Raw genomic sequence first — 6,952 nt, 5'->3', positions numbered from 1 at the left:
TCTCCTTCTTGGTCAAATAGCCCTTACACAGCCTGGAGGTGTGTTGGGTCATTGTCCTGTTGAAAAACAAATGATTGTCCCACTAAGCCCAAACCAGATGGGATGGTGTATCGCTGCAGAATGCTGTGGGAGCCATGCTGGTTAAGTGTGCCTTGAATTCTAAATAAATCACAGACAGTGTCACCAGAAAAGCACCCACACACCATAACACCTCCTCCTCCATGCTTTACGGTGGGAACTACACATGCGGAGATCATCCGTTCACCCACACCGCATTTCACAAAGACACAGCGGTTGGAACCAAAAATCTCAAATTTGGACGCCAGACCAAAGGACACATTTCCACCGGTCTAATGTCCATTGCTCGTGTTTCTTCGCCCAAGCACGTCTCTTCTTCTTATTGGTGTCCTTTAGTAGTGGTTTCTTTGCAGCAATTCGACCATGAAGGCCTGATTCACACAGTCCCCTCTGAACAGTTGATGTTGAGATGTTTCTGTGACGCATTTATTTGGGCTGCAATTTCTCAGGCTGGTAACCCTAATGAACTTATCCTCTGCAGCAGAGGTAACTCTGGGTCTTCCATTCCTGTTGTGGTCCTCATGAGAGCCAGTTTCATCATAGCGCTTGATGGTTTTTGTGACTGCACTTGAAGAAACTTTCAACGTTTTTGAATTTTCCGTATTGACTGACCTTCATGTCTTAAAGTAATGATGGACTATCGTTTCTCTTTGCTTATTTGAGCTGTTCTTGCCATAATATGGACATTGGTCTTTTACCAAATAGGGCTATCTTCTGTATACCAACCCTACCTTGTCACAACACAACTGATTGGCTCAAATGCATTAAGAAGGAAAGAAATTCCACAAATTAACTTTTAAGAAATGCATTCCAGGTGACTACCTCATGAAGCTGGTTGAGAGAATGCCAAGAGTGTGCAAAGCTGTCATCAAGGCAAAGGGTGGCTACTTTGAAGAATCTCAAATATAAAATACATTTTTATTTGTTTAACACTTTTTTGGTTAATACATGATTCCATATGTGTTATTTCATAGTTTTGATGTCTTCACTATTATTATTATACAATGTCAAAATAAAGAAAAACCCTTGAATCAGTAGGTGTGTCCAAACTTTGACTGGTAGTGTAGGTGTTTTAAAGAGGCAACCAACAATAAGGTTGTTTTTGTTCAACCCAAGTGAATGTGACCAAGGAAATGACTGAAACAGGAACCAACTTTGCATCGATTCATGTATACAGTGGATATGTACAAATGAATGTGATATTAGAGGCTCTCTCTCTCACAAATTGATTGTACAATGTACACACATATATTTTCAGTTTGTAAGTGTGTGATGTGGAGGTTGGAGACATCACACACTTACATTTATAATAACTTTTATAAACAATGGCAACACTGCCATGTTACACTGGGCCTTGTTGTTGGAAAACAATTATGGATAATAGTGATGTGTAGTTCGCGAACGATTAGTGATTTTTTTAACGACTCTTTTTACTGAGTCAATAGTTATGATTCGTTTTTCTAAGTGACTTGTTCATTTTAGTCGTTTGTTTGACCTGCTGGCTGGCCGCAATTAATTCTACCTCAGGATTAATATGCGCTCCTCTGGCTCAGCGGCTCCAGAGACGTGCTCCGACCAACAGCTGTCTATCATATATGTGCAGAAAAATATTGTAGATCATGCTGCAGGCATTATAAAGAAGAAAATGACATGTTTAGAACTGATAATTGATCGCATGGTGTAAGAATGAATGCAGTTAGCCTAATTTATTATTTAATGTTAAAATGGACACAGCTTTGTAGAACCAAAACATACGCACAGCCTTTGCTCAACAAACTCGAATTTGAGAACTAATCGTTCATCGTTTGGGGTGCTGCAGTTCGCAAACAATATTGTGCTTATCAACCTCACGGCAGTCAAGCAAGTTGTTCACAATCTAGTCCGGTTGCAGCCACAACTACACTTCGTTTGAAATGTATCAAGAAATAATATTTTTTTGTATGCCTAGCAATCAGCAAATGTACATTGTTTAAACCACACTTTTACAAGTCTCAGTCACAAATGACTGCTCCAATACACACCTTATGGCGAATGAGAGGCTTGTAGAATCATGACTGTTTCACGTTTTCAGTTCATCGTTCGCCGGTAGGGGTCCTGCGTGCTCTGGGCATTACTGACTCAAATTAACGAAATGAGTCAAAATATTCGTTTTGGGAAACCCTGATTTAGCAGACACGCTTATCCAGCGCGACTTACAGGAGCAATTAGGGTTAAGTGCCTTGCTCAAAGGCACATCGACAGATGTTTCACCTAGTCGGCTCAGGGATTCAAACCAGAGACCTTTCGGTTACTGGCCCAACACTCTTAACCGCTAGGCTAACTGCAACCTCAAATCAGTGTCTGACCTTTGGCTGTCGCAGATGTACCTCCCCCGACTTCACTCCTCGACTTTTGTCTACAATCGGTTGCTTTAGCCTTACCACTCAAACGAGCCCAACGACATTGCCTCCGGTTATTCTACAAAAGGAAATGTCGCTCTCGTCCTTTCACAAACAAGCAAAATGTCATTAAATATTCATTACATTTCTCAAAACTATTAAATAAAGTGCACAGAATTGGAAAGATATGTTAATTCTATCTTGAGGAAAATTATAGAATTATTTTTAATGTTTGTTTTCACGTAGTATAAGCACTCGGTAGCAATGTTCATAAGCATTAGCATTATCTTAGAGAATGACTGGCGGTGTTAGCTAGTTAGCATATTAGACAATCTAATGGTCGTTATCCATACAGTCTGAGTCCCTTTTTAATCAAAGATCAATGCTAGAAATGGCAATGTTGTAGACACAGAATATCAATGACAAAAGACAGAAACTGTGGCAAAAAGTTTTTTGTAGATAACATTAGGATATTTGCAATCTGTTGTGCCACAAAGCTAACTAGCTAACAGCGCCAATAATTTCTGAATGAGACCTTGGAACCAAATGTATTAAATGGGATGAATTGATCCTGTAAAGTTGACAGGATCAATACATCCCATTTAATCCTCTGGACAACAACATGGTATGAGTGGTGTATAACCTTGGAGGCACGTTGTCACTTTCATATCTGATACTGTGAGAGATGGAAATAATCCCCACAGACATGAGAGGGAGTGCACACACACACAAACACACACACACACACACACACACACCTCTATAACATAAAACAACTTGCTCGGAAACCATATTATGGGATATTGTTAACCGCAAACTGTTGGGGTTGGGTAGCCATTGGAGATAGAACAACAACGCCCCATTGGCTCCCCTCTAACCACTACTCACTTCTGATTGCATCACTTTGTGGGAACACAGTGGCCTATTTCTGCCCCTTTGTTCACTTTCCCCCGAATCCCCCCCATCAGGTTACAAAGAGACAGGCTTCCCCATAGTATCACACACACACCACACTGGCAACCCAATAATATGATAACTATAGCTGCATTCCAGGGTGTAGAGAGGACAACCCAGGAAATATGAATATGAAAATACTACAAGCATGTGGCTGTAAGAATGTGTGTGACACTGATAATTTTCAAGCCAGAGCAAAACAATATGTATGCCAGACTCCAGATAGAGTTTATTTTCTGTCACTGTGGTCAAAGAGTAGAATATGTGTGTGTGTGAGAGACTGGGTTATGGTTTGGCCTTAGAGAGGAAGCAATACCGTGGGCTTTCCACACACAGTACATCCAAAACAAAGCTCTGTCTGTAACTATTAAGCTATTTTCCACTATCCTGGATTGTGGTCCTCTCTCCTGTAGGCAGTACTAAAGGAGAATGAAGGTGACTTTTGTTGTTTTTGTCCTCAGATTCAGATTTAGGGTAAAAACAGACTGTTTGGGGCTGTTCTTGTCCTAACATTGACAGAGATTTGTGGTCGAATGTGGCTTGTGGCATGCCCCGTGTGGACCATTATACTGTAACAATCTCCAAAACCAACCTGAACAATCCACAAGAACAAATAGAACAGTCCAAGAGAACCATCTCCTCTGGATCTGATGAAACAAAACATAAGGGTGTGTCAGTGAATACAAAGCATGCTGTGCATTACAAGAATGATATTATTATGCTCTGTGTTTGTCCGTTGTACAGTAATATGGCAGTAGGGCGGACTGAGGGTTTAAGCAGAGACATTGTCTCTCTATACAGAGGAAATGTAAACATTTCTTGCAGAGGGAGACCAGAAGGCTCATCTGGTCTTGATTTGTATTCATTTTAGATGATTGTTGGATCCCCACCTCCCCCTGCTTTTTTGTTCAGCATCTGTGATGGAACCCCCACCCTGTCCTGATGTTGTCTAGCACTGTGCTGACGCTCTCCTCCCCACTGTGTCTATGCTCTTTTACTGCCTCAAAACAATCTGGGTACAATGGGTAATAGAGTCTGGTGGATAGATTCCCAGGGCCAACCCTTGCTGACACGTAGGCGTCAACACAATCCACATGTGTTTAGTCTGTAGTTATACCACACATTATCAGATTCAGACACAACCACTCTGTCTCCAGATAGTTAAAATCAATGGCCCTGAAACTAACACCAGAACCAGCCAGCGTCAGGCAGCAAAGTGACCCGTCACGGCTGTATCATCGCCTGGTACAGCAACTGCACTGGCAGCAACCGCAGGGCTCTCCAGGGGGAGGTGCGGTCTGCCCAACGCATCACTGAGGGTACAGTGCCTGCCTTCCAGGACATCTACAGCACCCAGTGTCACAGGAAGGCCAACAAGATAATCAAGGACCTCAGCCACCCGAGCCACGGCCTGTTCACCCTGCTACCATCTAGCAGTTTGGAGACAGTACAGGTGCATCAAAGCTGGGACAGAGAGAATGAAAAACAGCTTCTATCTCCAGGCCATCAGACTGTTAAACAGCCATCACTACCCTACCTCTGCCCGGTACCCTGCCCTGCACCTTAGACACTGTCACTAGTCGGCTACCACCCGGTATTATAGTCTGAACCTTAGAGACCCTAGGTACAGTGCATTCGGAAAGTATTCAGACCCCTTCCCTTTTTCCACATTTTGTTACGTTACAGCTTTATTCTACAATAGATTTTAAAAAGAATAATCTCATCAATCTACACATAGTACCCTATAATGACAAAGCGAAAACAGGTTTTTCGAAATTTTAGCAAACTTATGAAAAATAAATAAATAAATACCTTATTAACATAAATATTCAGAACCTACTATGAGACCCGAAATTGAGCTCAGGTGCATCATGTTTCCATTGATCATCCTTGAGACGTTTCTACAACTTGATTGGAGTCCACCTGTGGTAAATTCAACTGATTGGACATTAGTTTTTTTATAACAAATGATAAAAATATTAAAAATAATTGGAAAGGCACACGCCTGTCTATACAAGGTCCAACAGTTGACAGTGGATGTCAGAGCAAAAACCAAGCCATGAGGTCGAAGGAATTGTCCGTAGAGCTCAGAGACAGGATTATGTCGAGACATATCTGGGGAAGGGTACCAAAACATTTCTGCAGCATTGAAGGTCCACAAGAATACAGTGGCCTCCATCATTCTTAAATGAAAGAAGTTTGGAACCACCAAGACTCTTCCTAAAGCTGTCCGCCCGGCCAAACTGAGCAATCGAGGGAGAAGGGCCTTGGTCAGGCAGGTGACCAAGAACCCGATGGTCACTCTGACAGAGCTCCAGAGTTCCTCTGTGGAGATGGGAGAACCTTCCAGAAGGACAACCATCTCTGCGGCACTCCACCAACCAGGCCTTTACAGTAGAGTGGCCAGACGGAAGCCACTCCTCATTAAAAGGCACATGACAGCCCGCTTGGAGTTTGCCATAAGGCACCTAAAGATTCTCTGGTCTGATGAAACCAAGATTGAACTCTTTGGCCTGAATGCCAAGCATCACGTCTGGAGGAAACCTGGCACCATCCCTACGGTGAAGCATGGTGTTGGCAGCATCATGCTGTGGGGATGTTTTTCAGCGGCTGGGACTGGGATACTAGTCAGGATCGAGGGAAAGATTAATGGATCAAAGTACAGAGAGATCCTTGATGAAAACCTGCTCCAGAGTGCTCAGGACGTCAGACTGGGGTGAAGGTTCACCTTCCAACAGGACAACGACCCGAAGCACACGGCCAAGACAATGCAGGAGTGGCTTCGGGACAAGTCTCTGAATGTCCTTGAGTGGCCCAGCCAGAGTCCGGACTTGAACCCGATCGAACATCTCTGGAAAGACCTGAAAACAGCTGTGCAGCGACGCTCCCCATCCAACCTGACAGAGCTTGAGAGGATCTGGAGAGAAGAATGGGAGAAACTGCCCAAATACAGGTATGCCAAGCTTGTAGTTTCATACTGTAATCAGGCTGTAATCACTGCCAAAGGTGCTTCAACAAAGTACTGAGTAAAGGGTCTGAATACATATGTAAATGTAATATTTCATTTTTTTATTTTTAATAAATTTGCAAAACATTCTAACAACCAGTTTTTGCTTTGTCATTATGGGGTATTATGTGTAGATTGATGAAACAATTCAATCAATTTCAGAATAAGGCTGTAATGTAACAAAATGTGGAAAAAGTCAAGGAGTCTGAATACTTTCCGAATGCACTGAACAAAAATATAAACGCAACATGCAACAATTTCTAAGATTTGACTGAGTTATAGTTCATATGAGGAAAGCAGTCAATTGAAATAAATAAATTAGGCCCTAATCTATGGATTTCACATGACTGGGAATACAGATACCTTAAGAAAAAGGTAGTAGCGTGGATCAGAAAACCAGTCAGTATCTGGTGTCACCACCATTTGCCTCATGCAGCGCATCTCCTTCGCATAGAGTTGATCAGGCTGTTGATTGTGACCTGTGGAACGTTGTCCCATTCCACTTCAATAGCTGTGCGAAGTTGCTGGATTTTGG

The sequence above is a fragment of the Coregonus clupeaformis genome, chromosome 26 (genome assembly GCF_020615455.1).
Source record: "Coregonus clupeaformis isolate EN_2021a chromosome 26, ASM2061545v1, whole genome shotgun sequence".
In the NCBI taxonomy this organism is placed as follows: Eukaryota; Metazoa; Chordata; class Actinopteri; order Salmoniformes; family Salmonidae; genus Coregonus; species Coregonus clupeaformis.
The sequence above is the reverse complement of the archived record's forward strand: the minus strand, read 5'-3'. Positions refer to the sequence as shown.